Source organism: Gorilla gorilla, chromosome 17 (genome assembly GCF_029281585.2).
Source record: "Gorilla gorilla gorilla isolate KB3781 chromosome 17, NHGRI_mGorGor1-v2.1_pri, whole genome shotgun sequence".
Taxonomy (NCBI): domain Eukaryota; kingdom Metazoa; phylum Chordata; class Mammalia; order Primates; family Hominidae; genus Gorilla; species Gorilla gorilla.
Genome location: NC_073241.2, coordinates 63,273,739 through 63,290,734, shown reverse-complemented (window position 1 = coordinate 63,290,734; position 16,996 = coordinate 63,273,739). Strand labels below are relative to the sequence as shown.

General features: G+C 33.5%; 1 protein-coding gene across 13 annotated transcripts in view; it reads left to right on the top strand.

Moving 5' to 3' along the window:
- Positions 1-16,996, top strand: part of NOL4 (nucleolar protein 4) — a 384,666-nt gene that overhangs the window by 171,795 nt on the left and 195,875 nt on the right. The window contains exon 1 of one of the 13 annotated variants that reach the window (XM_055368022.2): positions 4,958-5,082. The exons of the other annotated variants lie outside the window; for them this stretch is intronic. The gene's annotated coding sequence lies outside the window, so the exon portion shown is untranslated. Of the gene's footprint in view, positions 1-4,957; positions 5,083-16,996 lie in introns of those variants that run through there. 13 annotated transcript variants of the gene reach the window in all.

The following is a 16,996-nucleotide window of genomic DNA, read 5'->3' as shown; positions in this document are numbered from 1 at the left end:
TGTAAGCAGCTTTTTCCCTCAGGGAAAACACCAATTTTGGTGTGAAAAGAGAGACAAATAAGCTTTTATCTCCATATGTTTCCTTCCACTCATAGGGTCTAACCTACTGGTTGTCCCAGCTGAGAGCCAGGATTCCTCATAAAAGCTCTCCCTCCCTAATGGTCCTTGGCTTTTTAGTTTAGAACTGAGAGTACAGCAAACACTACTGTATTTTTTTTTCAACAGTTTTCTGTTTGTCTCATTTGTCTTTTGCTCTTGGCAATTTAAGAATATGCAAAGCCTTAAAGGCAAATCCATAGAATGGTGGTCTCACTTCTCTGCTACTACCTTCTCTCTGTAATCTTGACTACTTACATCATTGCTACCATCTTCAATCTGAAATCCATTTTTTCTTCAGTATTTTAAGAGTTCCAAAAGTTCTCTACCTATTAGCAATGTGTGTTCATATTCTTCATCTCTCTTTTCACACCAAAATTGGTGTTTTCCCTGAGGGAAAAAGCTGCTTACAGAATGTTGGTTCACATTTCTCTGATGTCCTTCCCTCAGGGATCTTGGGCTCTCAAGTCCTAGTTCTCTCTTAGCTGTCTGATGCCTTTAAATGTATTTTAATCATCTATATTTCAAAATTAGCTTTTCTGGTTATTCTCATTGGGAACATTGGACTGCTCCAATCTATTCCATTATGACTGTATCTACATGCTTGTTATATGATTTCATACGCCTACCTCCCTGTACCAGGAAAAAGTTCTCTCCTAGATTCTCTCGTAGCATTCTGTGTATAATTTTATAAAAATAATTAGCACTTTGAATAGTAAAGTCTTATGTTTTTGTCCATCTGTACTATAATACTAGACCATGAGCTTCTAGAAATTAAATACTATCTTATTTTTCTTTCTATTCCTAATACATTGCACATGATTGCTGCTGAATAAATGATTGTTTAATAAATAATTTAAAAGTGTGGGAATAGATTTGTAGATTTCTGGACCAAACAGCCAATTATTTACCTGACAGATACTCCAAAGTTTGTTTTCCTCTATGTTTGTGTTTAAAACATTTTCCTTAACTTCTTTCAGTACTTGTACAGCTTTTTAAAAAAGATTTAAATGTTTAAGCCATCTGGAATTTATTTTGCTGTACAAATAAAATGAGTTATAATTATCCTTCTTTAGTTGTTTTTTATCTTAGAAAAAAAAAGACAGTGGTGTCAAAGTAAGGGCAATTTACTTTTACTTTTATAGATCAACCACGTATTACTCTATTTGCTAGAATAACATGCTTTTTAACTAAAGGAATATTTTTGAGCATTGTAAACCTATAATGGATTAGTTATTAGACAAATTTCTATTTCTCTCCTGATACTTTAGTATCCTTAGATAGTATTTATTCACTTTGTTTTATTAGATATTAAATTATATAGATGATGTGAGTAAATGCTAGTTAATATGCAGATAAGAACGTTTTTACATATTTAATCCTCATTAGATTTTTACTACTCCCTCTGTGAAGCCTTCCCATATTCCTTAGGAGAGAGTTAGCCACTCTTTTTCCTAGTTGCATGGTGCTTTCTTTGTGGCTCTTTTATGGCCCTTATCAATTTGCATTAAATGTATCTTTTTAAAATTAAAATTTTATCCCTATTTCTACTGCCTTTCTTATTCCAAAATTTGAATTTATTTTCCTCTGAAGCACTAATACTTAAAATGCATTCATTTCCCCTGCCTGAAAACACACACACACACACTCTCACACACTAGCAGGGAGAAACTTCCTTATAGTAGACGTTTCTCTCTGTTTGGTTCACTATCATACCTCCAGCACCTAGAGCAGTGTCTGGCACATAGACTATGCTGAGTGACTGTATGCTTCCTGCATTAAATTGTGAACTCACTGAAGACAGGCACAGTGGTCTAAGCCTTTGTATCCCAGCACCTACTACAATATCTAATAAAGCAGATGCTAAATCAATTTTCTAATAAGTGATAACTCATTCTCTTCTAAAACTAAAGGAGACGTTATTGTTATTCACAGTCAAAGATAATCCTACTTATGTTGTTTACTTATTGTTTAGCAAATAATTCTTAAACTATAAAGAGTATAAAAGAACATGAAATATTAAAAATTTACTTCATTGATTACTTGAATACATATTTATTTATTGAATTTTATAAACCAATAATAATTATGTAGACAGATTTACATTTTTCTTCTGACACATTTAGAATTCTAAAGTATTGTCTATTCACTTTGCTTTATTAAATATTACAGTCATATAGATTTTATTAAAAATATTTATTTTCATTTATTAAGTATATACCTGATAGCAGACTTTGTATTAAGAACAGGGGAGACAAAGCTGAATAATATTTAGTCCCTGTCTTCAAGGTCCTAAATGACACCTAACATTTACATAGTATTTTCAATATGTCAGGCATTATTATGAGAAATTTATTCATATTTACTCCTTGAATTCTCATAAAGGTACTCTTATTATGTCCATTCTGATGGTGAGAAAACTGAAGCAGAGAGAGATTAGTAATGCAGTTTGTCATTAGAGTCTGTGTTCAGTGTCTAGCCAAAGTCTAGAGGCTGTATCCAAGCCTTTCCATGAAAGGCGGCTTTTTAGAAAAAAATTGTTCTCAACTCCCCATTTGTTCCCCTTACTATATAGGCTCCAATATTTCAGTCTTTTTACTCAGAACTGCCTTGGGGTTTATATTTAAAACTTGTTTTGTGAAAAGTGCTGTTTTTCCTACTCTCCTTTTCCCTATTTCCCATAAGACAAACATATTATTTTAATTTACCAGATCTACTGAATATTATGTTGAAAAATTAGGGCTCATAAAAATAATACATGAGAAAAATTTAAAAACTATAAAATTTCTTGCAGTAGTGATTTCTGGCATTCATATAACCTTAGTTGTTTATAACTCACTTTTAACATCCAAATCTAAGTTGTGGCACACTCACCGTAACTACTTAAATAATTTTTTCTACAAACAATATTGTCTTCTTGGGGAAGCTAGACAATATATAATATGATCGATGTCCAGGTAGTCAGTCCTAAAGGAATAGCAGATAGTAACATTATCTATTATAGCAGTAAATTATTTCAACACATTTTTAACTAAGAAATTATTTAGAAATAAATAATTCTGGTTGATTGATTTTGAAAGTAAACCATATGTTGTTTACATGTGTTGGCATTTATCCAGTTTCCCTGAATATGAAAGTGAATTTTTTTTTCCAAAAAAAGAAAGCCCTTTACTAATTAGATAATAATGAACATAATGAAAACAGGTGCTATAACTTTTTGAATTATGAGAATGCATCTTCAGAGCAAGCTCTGAAAAGAGGATCATGAGGGGAAAATTATCTGCATATATTGTGAAGTGGGTACATATGTATCCTGGAGATATATTCCAAGGCACACATTAGCAAAAATTTAACAGCATTTTTTACTATGATGGAAATAACAAATACAAATCAAAATGAGTTTTAAAATACCCTGTCTCTTTTAAATGAACTACTAAATGTAAATACATGCATTATGTGCAATAATGAGATTCTAGTTAATATCATAAAGCTTTTCAAACGCATTAGGGTGACAAGCAAGAAGTAACTAAAGATAGCCCTATGATTTTCTAGAAGGCCAATGTGGCATTGAATCTGACTAACATATAGATCCTCACACCTCTGAGTGACAGCGACATCCATAAAGTCCTGTTCGCTCTCAGCACTTGAAAGAATAGATGTAGATGATATAGATTCTATTGCTTCAGCCACAAAGGAGAATAATTACAGACAGTGGGGGAAGGGTGGTATGCAGGAATAGATGCTCCTAACATAAAAGGTTGAGAAATAGAAAAGATTACGGGGAAATTAAGGAGTAAAGAGGACAGGTCAGATGACTCCCTGGGTGAGAACCTGAATCAGAGTGACTGAGTAAACTGAACCTCTGCTCCTGGGAGGGGAAAACTTTTCCTGCCCTGTATCTTTCCTTCCAGTTGAAAAGGATGTACTCGTTTGAATCGCAGTAATGTTTCTGAAGAAAAATGAATGTTCAATGTTCAAAATAGTCAGAACTGTTACAGTATACTGTCAACTGTTTAAAATATATATTAATGTACGTGTTCATTATTTTCCAGAAAATTTAACTGCCATGTTTGAAAATAACATATGAAATCTGCCCTCCTACAATGTGGCTTGATACTAGATCTCTTCTGCTGTGGCACAGGCACTTAAATTCCACTTATAATTATTTTTCTAAATGATTAGCAGTTATTGTGATTATTCTCTGGATAATATATGTATGCAAAATGTGGCTGCAGGATTTGCTTTTGTTAGCATACCCCTCCCCCACCCTGAAACCTCAAGGCTCCAGACGTTGACGCTGGAGAGAGAAAATGGATGTGTGTGTGTGTGTGTGTGTGTGTGTGTGTGTGTGTGTGTGTCTGTATCTAACCTTCAAGTTGATACAATGGTGATGATATACAAACAAAAAAAGGTAAAGCTCCTCCTTGATAGTGCCATTCTCAACTCATTATAATCATTTTTAAAAATCTAAAAGTAAGCAAAATGCTTTTAGTTTAAAGGGGATAGTGTTTTAACAAGCTACACAGAGTATTTAAACTGGAAAATTATTAAAACTGAAAATGGCACTTTTATTAAATAACTCTGTGATCTTCCAGCCATGTTCTTAACCAGTGATCTCCCTGTAGCAAAATGTACAGATAATCAACAACCCAGTCTGACAGTAAACTTGTTGGGAGATTAAATCCTCAAGGAAGGAGCCCATAGCCCTGGAGGAAGACTGAGTGCATGTTTCCCTGAGTCTTTGAAGGCTCATCTCAGTAGTCCCACTGCTAGAATGTGCTCCGTTGTCATAGCAACACCATCTCCTGCTTCATACAGGAAAGATTAGCTCTTACTGTGCAGAGGAGAGAATTTAGGGGAAGTCAGACTAATCCCTGGGTGCACTTCGAGAGAAAGGTTGGACCTCGCCTGAGGGATGCTGGATCTGCAATGATAGAATTGGCCTGCCACAGACATTGGTATTTAAGTTGAAGAGCAGAATTCACAGTAAGTGTCAGCTCCTCCAGAGTAGAATATTGATGAATGAGGTTTGTCTAAGTCTTGTTGAAGACTGTCCCATGAAGCAGTAGAATGACAGGAGTAGAGTCTGATAAATGCCAATGTTTTCCTAGTTCAGTTGTTATTTAAAGGTTTGACCAGATTAGAAACTTGAGGAAAAATTTTAGGTACTTTTGAAATATCCATCTAAAATCTCAGGAGCATGGTAAAATTAGATAAGCAAAAAGAATATATTATATGCTTTTGGCATTTAATTTATTTACCCTAGATTGTTGTGCATTTAAACCTAAAATTCCATCAAGAGAGAGAAAAAATATTCATGGACAAATCTGCATGTGTAAGCAAGTTGTGTTTCTTCAACACCAAAAGTGATGAAATTTCATTTTAGGTTTGTAAATGTCCTTTTCTAATTATGCATACATATTTTAAAAATCCATTTAGAAGTATGCAAGTGGTGTGGTTTTTTAGGTCATTATAATATGATGAAAAGGCATTTTTGAGTGAAGAGCAATTAATATAGCTATTCTGTTTGGTGCTGGTACTTCAACTTTTCAGCATAAGGCATGTGCAATGTGTATACCTTTCAGGATTTTTTGTTGATCGCCTCAAATGGATTTTGTTCTGGGGGGATGTCTATGTCTATGTGGGTTTGTTCATTTTCTTTTCCTCTTTGGTTTGTGCTTACACAGTTCCTTCCCCAATTCTTATGAAGCATATGATTTTTAGCTTAGAAGCTAGAAACCTTGTATGAATTTTAAATATTTGATATTAGTGTCTATTGTGAAGATATCTAGTCTTTCAAAAACTTAATTACCTCAAAAGACACTTTAATCCACATACAAAATTGAAAAGAATTTTTTAAAACTATGTAGATTTTACATATTATATTAATATATAACCCTTGTGTTTATGACTATCAATGTGTATTCCCCTGAATGTATTTATTTTGTATTTAAAATATTCATGATGAAAATTGTATCAGGCTACATCCATGATACATGATGTTTTTTAATTGTTTCCATCATGTCTATATATTTATAACATATATTTAGAAACTGGGATTGTTTCCCCTGTGTAAAATCCTGCTAGTAATGTACTACACGCTACAGATAACATTACAGTCTATGCTAAATATAGCTATTATCATAAAAACATTTAATTGCCAATTGAAGTGTGCTGTTTTAATTTCTCAGAATAGACAGACTTGGGTGTTGCTGCAAAAACAGAGCACAGATCACACATGCACTTCTTTTCCCTGAAACTTAATGCTAGAAGAGACCATTGGTCCTAGAGTTGAACAGGTATATTAAAATGTTGGATAAAATTATTATCTTCATATGTTAGGAAGTACACACAAAACTAGAAGGGTTATACTTTGCTTAATAGCATTTAGGTTGTAACTATGCAGAACCTGGTACTCTTAAGAAAATGGAGACAAAGCAGGAAGTCAGGGAGTCCCTCTCAATGAATGATCATAAATTATTCCAACAACCTCTTTTTGGTGATTTCTATTAGTAGTTCAGGATAGGACCCTTAAAAATTACAAAAGGAAAGAGGTAAGAGAACAGACTAAAGTAGCTTATCTCCCTTCATAGATTTTGGATAGCAAGGAGAGAAACCAATGACTTTATTTCAGGAAGAGTGAAACTTAGAGGGTCACTGCAGAAGGCAGTGAGCAGAATTAACAAAATAGGACTAGGAAAGAAAAAGAATAGCTAAGAAAAAAATAGGCACCATTTATTGAGATAGAATAAAGTACATATATATATATATATATATATATATATATATATATAATTAAATAGTAAATTTTAAAAATGGTCAGGGACTTAGCCAATTTACTACCTTAACCAAAGTTTTTCAATAGGTATTCCTAACCAGTTAAAATAAAATTTTATGTTTCTTAGAATTCTCCATTCCCTGTCTTCTGTGCTTATGTCTTTTGAAAATATAGTGGTGGCTGACCTAGACACAAATGCTGGCTGTCAACTGAAGACTGGCAGGGATTTGTAATCTGTCTTAGGCAAGTTTTGGTTTGGCCCCGTCTGCTCTTCTAAGGTATTGGTTGGTGAGGACCAGGTCATCCTCCATCGTCAGATTCTCTCTTGAAAGGCAATGCTTCAGGAATCTAGGAAAGAAGTTGATCTATTCTGAACTGGTCTCAGAGTTTGGAATGGCATTTGGAAAGTCCAGGAGTCATTTTAAGAGTAAAAATCTTCAGGTCGCCAAGGTCTTCTGAAAGCTCTGGGATTATTAGGTGATATGGAAATGGTCTGAATTTTTGCATGGGAAACCAGAGTACAGAAAAGGGCAAGAGGAAGGAATGGACAGGAAATTTACAACAGAAACCTCTGCTAGGGAACACTCGACAAACAAACACATGAAACATTAATATATATTTGCATAATGGTATAATGGTCTGTTACATAAACTAAGGATAGTTTCTAAAACTGCCCATTGTGATTGATGGTTGATGTGTGTATTTTAAAATATATTGAAAATAAAAATGTTATTCAGCACAAGAGATAATACTATAATATGAACATGTTTTGTATTTGCTTTTAAAAATCAGATTAATGTTTGATTTGAGCATATTTGATTCAATACTGTCATACATTGTTAAGCTAGAAGGGCCACTTTAGAGGACTGTTAAATAGCAACAATTTCTATTTTCTTTCTTAAATTTTGGGATTTATGCTGCCGTGAAAATTTTTTCTCTATATGCTATAAGTTTGACTTCATATGTCTCAGGAAAATTATGTAAGATGCTAAATTTATTTGTTTTCTTAAAGTTGCATGTAAGCAAATTGATAACATGGTGTGTGGGGATAGCCAGAGCAGTTGTTGAAATTAGATTGTAGAAAGAAAAGAATGTCAGACTGGAATATGTTCTTTCAATGGCATATACTTTTGAGGGCAGATAGGGGTCAATGGGCATTTGTGAACCAGGAATGAGAAGTAGAAGCAGTGCTCTGTTAAGATATATTTATTCTTCAAATGTTGAGTAAGATGAATAAATGGTAGGGGTAATAATTGGGGAAGGCAATTAGGACTAAGAGCCTAAACTAGTATAGAAACACTAGAAATTAAGAGTAGAAAATAAATGGGAAACAAATCATAGGCATGTAATCTATGGAATTTCATTTATTAATTTATTCAACCAAGATTTATTTGGTAGCCCAGGCTCACGGCAGGCAGTGGCTCATGCCTGTTAGCCCAGCACTTCGGGAACCTGTTGGAGAAGGATCACTTGAGGCCAGGAGTTCAAGACCAGCCTGGTCAACAGAGTGAGACTCTGTCTCAAAAAAAATTAATACAAAATAAAAGATGATTAATTTGGCTTCATCCAAATAACAGATGAAAAGATAGATGACAAGAAGGACAGAGCAAAATACTAATGTTCAAGATTTCATAAAAACACTCAGTCTGGTGAGCATGACCAATGGAAAATTGTATTATTTTGTAGTGGGCAGTGTGATAAAGTAAGCACAGAAGATAGTCTTGGCCCATGACTGGGCAGCATTAAAGAAAGAACCTTCAAGACTGAAAGTGCATGGGTGCCATTATAGACATAGGAAAGTCAATAGAAAGAGGGAGTTTTTGAAGAGAGTAGTGGCGGTAATGGGAGGCAGGAACAAATTTGATTTTAGACATCTTAAGTTTGATCTTTAAGTCTTTAAAAGCATATATTGCATTTAATTGTAATAGCTAACTTACTCATAATGTAGATCATTTACAAATGTCTGTTTTAGGTTATATTATTGCATACAATTTCAAAGCATCTTTAGCATTCATTGGACTACTCTATATGTTGTTTCCTCTTTAATATTGGTGTATAGCATTTAGAGTATATGAAAACTTGTCATGTATTTTTCATTTAAAGTATACAGCTTCTTAGTATAACAAAAAATTGTCTTTTATTACTGGAGTCTGACAGTTCTAAAATTTAATAACTTTTAATTTGGGAAGTTTTATACTTTTGCTCTTGGCATTAATATATGATAAAAATAAATTTGAGGTAAAGGAAAAAAGTATATATTCAGCTGAGTTTTGGGAAAAGCATTTTGTAGTAATTATCCAATTAGTTAAAGATAAAAGTATTTTATTTTCTTTTCATATGGATAATTGCTATAATTTTGTATCATTGTGGTCCTGAAATGATCATAATTATAATAATTACAATAACAGCATCAACAATTAACAGTTATTTGGTACTTTATAGTTTTTAATTGATAGAGAAATAAAACAATTCTAACAAAAGATCCCTCTGTACCTATTTAAAAGAAAGAGAAATAACACAATTTTTTATAGAGTTAAGTGACATAAAAGTGACTATGAAGTCTGAACAGAATTTCATACACATACACAGTAAAGTGAGAAGAATGAGCAGTTACAATTTCTCTATCTTCTTGATAGATATGGATGCAACTCTTTTTACTTATCCCATGAGAGAGACCCCTAAGCTAATTCTGGAGGTATACATTTACAGTTTTAATGGTCAGAAGTCCCTAATCTTGAATTAGAAAGTCAAAAGGTTGGGCCTTTTATTCAGGCCTATATGTTTTCGAGATGGCACCCTAAAGAGGAAAACACACTGAAGAGGGTATTATGATGAAGAGGCAACTGCCTCCCTGCTTCAAAGAAAACTTATCCCTTAACCCTTACACTGTGCACCCTTTAATTTACATTATCTCATTGGACTATCACAACACTGTAAGACACATATAATTACTGTTATGTCCCAGATTTATGAGTGAGGAAACTGATGCTAAGAAAGATCAAGGAATATTTTTAAAGTGATATAACTAATAAAGAGAGGCTGATTCCAGCTCATTCTGCACCTCACATTGCCATTTCTTATGATGCATTGTAGTCATTCTTGTATCCTACAAGAATAGGTAAAGAAAAAATTATTTTTATTGTTTTTTCTTGGGTACCTATGTATAACTTTGATCTCTGTAAAAATAAGCAGATTATTGGTCATAGTCTGTTATCTCACAAAAATTCATCCTACTTTAGGAAGAGGAAAATTATAAAGATGATTGGAGCTTTAATAGGAAAACTACTGTCTTAGGATGCAAAAGATTATCCATTCATCCATCTATACATGCATACATACATATTTGCATACATACATTAATTCATTTATTTGTCATTCATTCAATGAGCATTTAATAAACCCCCACTATGGACCTGCTTTTGCGAAAGCACACTGTAAGTACATGAAGAAAATCATGCACACTGTAAGTACATGAAGAAAATCAGAGGCTTTATCTCCCTTCAAATACTACCTTCCTTGATGTGGACCAGGTACTGGGCTAGCTACTCTGCAAACATGAACTCATTTATTTGTAACACATGTACTGTAATGTAAATCCTACAGCTACCTCTGTTCTCCTTATAAGGAAACTAAGGCTCAGAGAGATTACGTCCACACCACACAGGTTGTGAATGACAGGACTAAGTTCTGATTATATGTTCTTCTGACTGCCGAGCTCATGGTCTTAACCACAATGTGATTCGACCTATTTCCCAAGTGTGAAAAATGTCATGATGAAGATTAGTGCAAGATATAGTGCTGACAGAAAGGAGAATGTGAGGACAATTTGGTAGTGATCGTCTGGGAAGGCTTTAGCACATGAGATTTCTCTTATTTGTAATATGGAGATAACTAGTTCATGGAATTGTTTGGGGAATTAAAGGAAATAACTAATATAAAGGAACTTGCTGCACCGGATGCTTAATAACTGAAAGCATCCACTCATTATCACTTATCTACCAATTTCAGTTTCAATTACTGGTAACATTTCTTTTTCTTGCCTTTCTTCCTTCTTTGATTGGTGTTTCAGAAGCATTTAGTCTATTAATATACATGCTACCTCTCCTACACTTTACTTAAAATTTTGGAATATGATTAAAGATCAATAGACAACTTTTCAACATTTGATCATTCATGTGAATCCACTGGGATTCGTAATTGGGGTAGGAATCATGGACATATTCCTCTCAACTTTAGAAAATACCATCATGTTTTCTGGCACAGTTTTATTCTTTACTTGCAGATAGAAAGGGGTTTGGTGGGAGGGATGTCTTCAGAGTTTTTCATCTGGGAAAATGAGCCATCATTACTGGCTAGGGAGCTTGCCTCTTTGTGTATGTAGCCTTATTCAAATATTTGATTGAATGGGTTGCAGAGAAGTGTATGAAAATTAGAGTAAGGAAAAGGCAAAGTGTATAGTCAGCTCTTAAAAGAGTCAATGAGATCAATATCTGAGCCCAAACATCAGAATTTACTAAAGTATATTCAGAACTTTGTATTTATAGAAAAAAGTCTTCATTTTTTGCTCCTGACTTCATGCCTATGTATAATTTTATATTGCTGCCTGAACCTATATTTTTGTAAATCACATGCATAACTTCATGCAACAGAAAACTGTTTAAATATTATTATTTTGTGATAGAATAAATTATTTCCCATACCTTTTAGTAAAATCTATCTATAGCAATTATAAACTGTAGCCCTGTATAATAAATACTAAGAACAATAATCAACATTACAATATGGCTAAATGTGACTTGCAGAACAAACCCAAGGTGTATTTTAAAGGTAGAATAAGAAATTAACTTTGATTGATACTGTCTGTAACTTCCAACTTTGTTTAGTATCGGTCACCCCAACTACTAAAAGGTTAAAACTTAAAAAGGAAGAAAAAAAAGAAAATCTATAATGCTTTTCTAATGCTTTGAAAGAAGTTTAGAAATTTAGAAAATCCCAGAAGCCAGGGCTTTGTTAAAGAATGCAGCAAATGTGAATTCACTTCCTAGAAATTGCTTTAAGAATGTAAGAAATTTAACGGTGATAACGAAGTGGCTTTTTTTTTTTTCATTTTAGCTAATAAGGTCCCCATGGATAACTATTTCCCATATCAGGAAAGAGACATGTGCTTCCCTTAACACCTGCCACATAGAGGAGGATATTAAGGATTTTCTTTGCCTTTAGTTCTTTCCTCTGTTTGCCATTCTTCACAGTAGGGACTGGGGGTAAAGGCCCAAGAATGTGATTTTTTTTCACTCAGTTTTTGTTACAACTGCTCACGGCATTGTTCCCAAGTTCTTCTCTAAAGCTGAGAATTTTAACCTTTTACTTTAGCCTTGCTTCTTGTTGACCTCAAGACTTGATTTTCTTAGTGGCTCATCCTGTCTTCAAATTTATATCATAGTTTTTATCATCTCAAGAAAAGTAACAATGCTGGGACTAACATTATTAGTAACTCTCTTATTTTAAATATTTGGGTTCAGAGGAAATAGTAATTGAAAGCAAAATATGTGTTATTGGACCTGCAATAGAAAACTCGATTTATAATCTGGCAAATTTTTTCATTACGTTTTTTTCATCCTAGAATATTTTTGATTATCAGACAAAATTATCTGGAGTGTTCCTTGCCAACCTAAATGTTCTCTGCACCCATTTCTAATATTTTGAAGAATAAACACCTCTTTTACTAATTTTACAATTAAAGGACATGAATATAAAATATATTTCTGACCAAATTTATATGAACAATTTTCTCATGGGATTGCCCTGAATTCTGGGCTGTACCAATGTCACCAGAGCATATCTCACATGGTTCTTTTCGTTGTTTATCCTCTGTGATACCTAAGTTAGAAACACAAGGAGATTCCATTAAATGATACAATTGACTCATTTTTCTTATCCCTGCAGCATAAGGAAGTGGAAAGTACACAGACTTTGGCTTAACACACTATCTCTGTTCGTATCTCAGACTCACATTTCCGCAATGGTTTGTGCACCCATGTACTAATGGGCTAAGAACCTCCACCTCGCATGTTGTTTTATTTCAAAGTTCAATTGATTAATAAAGTATATTAATAAAATATAGATGTTTTAAAAATACATATTCATGATTGAAGCATTTTTCCTCAGGAAAATAGCTTCAATCACTTCAAAATAGTTTCTATTTTGAAAATAGCTTCAATCACCTCAAAATAGCTTAATCCTCAAAATAGCTTCTATCAGCAATGTAAGATTAATAAAATATTACATATTCATGTGAAGTATATAGTCATGAAAAAATTCCAAAAAGTACCAAAATGTATAAAGAGAAAGGAAGGGTCCCCTATTCTTCACTCCCAATCTACTGTGCCCCCAACAATAATCTCCATTAACAGTTTGGTATGTACCTTTCCAAACGAGCGATAAATAGATCAATCAATCGTTTTTATTAAAAATATAGTCACCAAAATTTTGAATACAGATGCTTCTCAACTTACAATGTGATTGCATCCCAACAGACCTATTGTAAATTGAAAATATTCGAAATCAAAATGGGTTTGATATGCCCAAGGTACTTAACACCATATCTTAGCCTAGCCTACCTTAAAGATGCTCAGAATACTTACATTAGCCTACAGTTAGATGGAGTTATCTAACACAAAGCCTGTTTATAATAAAATGTTGAGTATCTCATGCAATTTATTGAATGCTGAGCTGAAAGTGAAAAACAGAATGGTTGTATGGGTGCTCAAAATGCGGTTTCAACTGAATGTGTCTTGCTTTCACACCATCATAAAGTCAAAAAATTGCTAAGTTGAACCATTGTAAGTCAGGAACGGTCTGTATATGTTTTTCATTTATATCATGATTTTGAATCAGTTGTTGGAAAGAACATTTTGCCAATGTTTTGCTGATGTTTTCATTGTGTTTAAACTAGCTGTTACTACAAAAGAACTAACAATTTACAGGCTAAAGAAAAGTGGAATGGGTTTGACCACACACTTATTTTTTTGGAACCATTCATTAATTGTGGCAAGGGTTTTGCTGAAATGACAAGTAAATGCACATCTTAACTTTATACAGAAATGGAGGCTAAGCCAAATAAAGACTTGCTCTTAAAATATTGGTCTGCAAATGTCTGCAGAGCTGAAATGTGTAAATTAGAGATTCATTGAAGTCTGCTAGCCAAAAGTGAAAATGAAAGTGCTTTCAGCTTGCTAATTAATGCTGCCTGTGGAATTTGTAGGGGAAAAAAAAAAGCCACCCAGACCTATGAGCAAAAGTAGTGATCTGGTTGTCAAAAGAATTGTGTCTCATTCTATTATGCTACTCAATATGGAACCCTTAGTAATAAACCTGTCTTTTTTCCCCAATGTAACCACTTAAAATTAGGTGACATATTCTCTACTTTGTTATTGTGTAACAATAAGACGAGGGAAAAGAATATCCAAAATTGTTCAAATTCCGGAATAAGATATGATATAACTATAATATATAGCTGAGATTTTAATGTTCTGATGTCTATATTTTTTATATATTTTACATTTTATTTCTTTTATTGATACATAATACTTCACATACTTATGTGATACTTGTATTTTTTACATGCATAGAATGTATAATGATCGAACCTGCTTATTTGGGGGCACCCATCACCTTGAGTATTTATCATTTCATCACCTTGAAAAGGGTAACATTTCAAGTTCTCTCTTCTAGCTATTTTGAAATATACAGTATACTGTTTCTGATCATAGTCACTTTAGGCTGTTATCAAACATTAGAACTTGTTTTTCTATCTAAACTGTAAGTTTATACCCACTCATCCACCTCTTTTCATTTCCCCTACTCATTCTAACACACTTACCCACCTCTGGTATCTATCATTCTATTCTCTGTCACCATGATACCAAGTTTTTTAGCTCCTACATATGAGTGAGAACATGCGGTATTTATCTTATTATACCTGGGTTCTTTGACTTAACATAATGACCTCCAGTTCCACCCATGTTGCTGCAAATGACATGATTTCAATCTTTGTTATGGCCAAATCATATTCTACTATGTATATGTACCACATTTTCTTTGCCCATTTGTTTATTGATGGACACTTAAGCTGATTCCATATTTTTGCTATTTTGAATAGTGCTACAATAAACATGCTAGTGTAGCATCAGTATATCCTCTTGATATACTGATTTCCTTTGGATGGATATCCAGTAGTAGGATTGCTGGATCATATGGTAGTTCTATTTTTAGTTTTTTGAGAAATCTCTATGCTGTTTTTCATAGTGCTTGTACTAATTTACATTCCCACCAACAATATGTAAGTGTTTGCTTTTCTCCACATCCTTGCCAACATTTCTTACATTTTATTTTTTATAGTAGCCATTCTGACTGGGATAAGATGATCTCTCATTGTGGTTTTGATTTGCATTTCCCTGATGATTACTGATGTTGAGCATTTTTTCATATACCTATTAACCATTTGTATGTCTTCTTGTGGGAATTGTCTGTTTATGTCCTTTGCCGAATTTTTAAGACTTTTTTTTTTATTGTTGAGTTATTTGAGTTCTTTGTGTATTTTGGGTATTAGTCCCCACTGGATGAACAGTTTGCACATATTCTCTCCTATTCAACTGATTGTTTCTTCACTTTGTAGTTTGTTTCCTTTACTGTGTAGAGCTTTTTAGTTTAGTATAATCTTATTTGTCTTTTTGTTTTAGTTTCTATGCTATTGAAGTCTTAGCTGTGAAATCTTTGCCTAGACCAGTCTTGAAATGTTTTCCTTACAGTAGTTTTATAATTTTGGGTAAGTTTAAGTCTTTAATCCATCTTGAGTTGATTTTTATATACGGTGAGAAATATGGATCCAGTTTCATTTTTCGGCATATGAGTATTTAAATTTCCCTGTATGTGTATCGAAGAGGGTGTCCTTTCCCTAGTATATATTCTTGGTATCTTTGTCAAAATTAGCTGGGTGTAAATATGAGGATTTATTTTGGAGTTCCCTATTCTGTTCCATTAGTCTATGTGTTTATTTTAATAACAATACCATGCTGTATTGGTTACTATTGCCTTGTAATATAATTTGAAGTCAGGTAATATGATACCTCCAGCTTTGTTCTTTTTACTCAGGATTACTTTGGCTATTCTTCTCATTTTGGATTCTATATGAACTTTAAGATTGTTTTATTTCTGTGAAAAATGACATTGTTATTTCGATAGGGATTGTGTTGAATTTGTATATTGCTTTGGGTAGTATGGTCATTTAACAATATTAATTCTTCCTTTTCATGAGCATGGGATATCTTTCTATTTGTTTGTGTCCTCCTGTGTTATTTTAATCAGTGTTTTGCAGTTTTCCTTGTAGAGACCTTTCATTTCCTTGGTTAAGTTTATTTCTTGGGATTTTTTGTAGCTATTGTAAGTGGAATTGCCTTCTTGATTTCATTTTCAGCTATTTCACTATGGTGTACAGAAATGCTACTGATTTTTTCTATGTTCATTTTGTACTCTGCAATTCTACTAAATTTGGTTATCAGATACAAGAGTTTTTTGGTAGAATCTTTGGTTTTGCTAGATATAGGATTATGTCATCTGCAAAGAGGGACAATTTTACCTTCTTTGTTTTTGCAATTTTGATGCTATTTGTTTATTTATTTTTTAAGATGGAGTCTTACTCTGTTGCCCAGGCAGGAGTGCAGTGGCACAATCTTGGCTAACTGCAACCTCCACCTCTCGGGTTCAAGCGATTCTCCTGCCTCAGCCTCCTGTAATCCTGAGTAGCTGGGATTACAGGTGTTTGCCACCACACCCAGCTAATTTTTGTATTTTTAGTAGAGACGGGGATTCACCATATTAGCCAGGCTAGTCTTGAACTCCTGACCTCAAGTGATCCACCCACCTCAGCCTCCCAAAGTGCTGGGATTACAGGCATGAGACATTGTGCTGGGCTGATGCCATTTATTTATTGCTATTGCCTCATTGCCTTGGCTAGAACTTCCAGAAATATGTTGAATAGGGATGATGAAAGTGAGCATCCTTGTCTTGTTTCATATCTTAAGGAAAAAGCTTTCAACCTTTCCCACTCAGTATGATGTTAACTGA